Source organism: Theobroma umbraticum, unplaced genomic scaffold, assembly GCF_002168275.2.
Source record: "Theobroma umbraticum cultivar Fairchild unplaced genomic scaffold, ASM216827v3 scaffold_56.0, whole genome shotgun sequence".
Lineage (NCBI taxonomy): Eukaryota > Viridiplantae > Streptophyta > Magnoliopsida > Malvales > Malvaceae > Theobroma > Theobroma umbraticum.
Genome location: NW_018397256.1, coordinates 1,023,769 through 1,025,143, shown reverse-complemented (window position 1 = coordinate 1,025,143; position 1,375 = coordinate 1,023,769).

Here is a 1,375-nt window from a genome sequence, read left to right as displayed (position 1 = left end):
TTGCATCTTTCCACATTGGCCAATCATTTCTTTATCTACATTCTTCAATAAATAGAAGTTCAAGATCCTTATTTTTCTTTCATAATATTGAGCTCTATATTATATACAAAATATCGTTGACATTTATTTACCGGTTCCATTTTTTCCCGTCATGATATAATTGATTGAGATCTCTTCACTTTCAATGATTTCAAGTACCTGAATTTCTTCTGAAATTTTTCTCAATTATGTCAAGGGTCTCTTCTAAAGTTTTTACTTCCTCTTTTTGACCATTTTAAATATTTGCTCATTTTCTTTTTCGAGGATTTTATCTTTGGAATCGATTTATTTCCACACTTCTGGCGTGCATTGTCCTACAAGGACATCAATGCTAATAGGAACATTTGCAGTTGGTATATAAGATTTAGTTATTCTTTTAAGTCAGTAAATACGTTTGGCAACTGATTTACTATATTTTACAAAATAATAATGTTTTGAACTTTAAGTTCATACTAGTTTTGCGATAATCAAAACTAGATAATGATATTCATTCTAAGAAATTTTCTTTTGTAGCTGCTTATTTTTTTCTCCTAATGTTTGAAAAATTGTTTCATCAATATAACAATTGATAAACTTTGTCATGAATAAATCTCTTATTAATAATTTTAAATATTTAATTATAAATGGAGATTCGTATCCAACATATATTCCTAACCTCCTTTGAGGACCCATCCTTGTGCATTGTGGTGGAGCAATTGAAACATATACCACACATCCAAAAATTCTTAGATGGAAAATATTTGGTTCCTGACCAAAAACCAATTGTATAGGGAGAATTTATAATAACTTGTTTGGTTTGATGCATACAAATGCTATTGCATCTAAAATTGTATGCCCCCAAGCAAATATTGGGAGTTTAAATTTCATAAGTAATGGCCTTTCAATTAGTTGTAAGTGTTTAATAAATAATTCTGCTAGACCATTTTGTGTATAAACATAAGCAACAGGCTATTCAGTAGTTATTCCAACTAATATCCAATATTAAAGGCTTGAAATGTAAATCCACCAGTATTGTTAAGACAAATAATCTTGATTATATAACTAAGATGTGCTTGCAAACGAATGATTGCAAATGTCAAATTGCAAGCTGATAATAAGCACACATATGACCATCTAGTCGATGCATCGATTAAAATCGTAAAATTTCTAAATGGTTCATAAGGTAGATGTATGAATCCACATATAACCTTGAATATTATTCAAATACGTAGAGAATTCAGTTCCTACTTTAGCTGGTGATAGCCTTATAATTTATTTGCCTTCAGAGCAAGAAGCACATAACATTCATTAGATTGAAAAATCTTCTGATTTTTCAATGAATGATCATATAAATTTT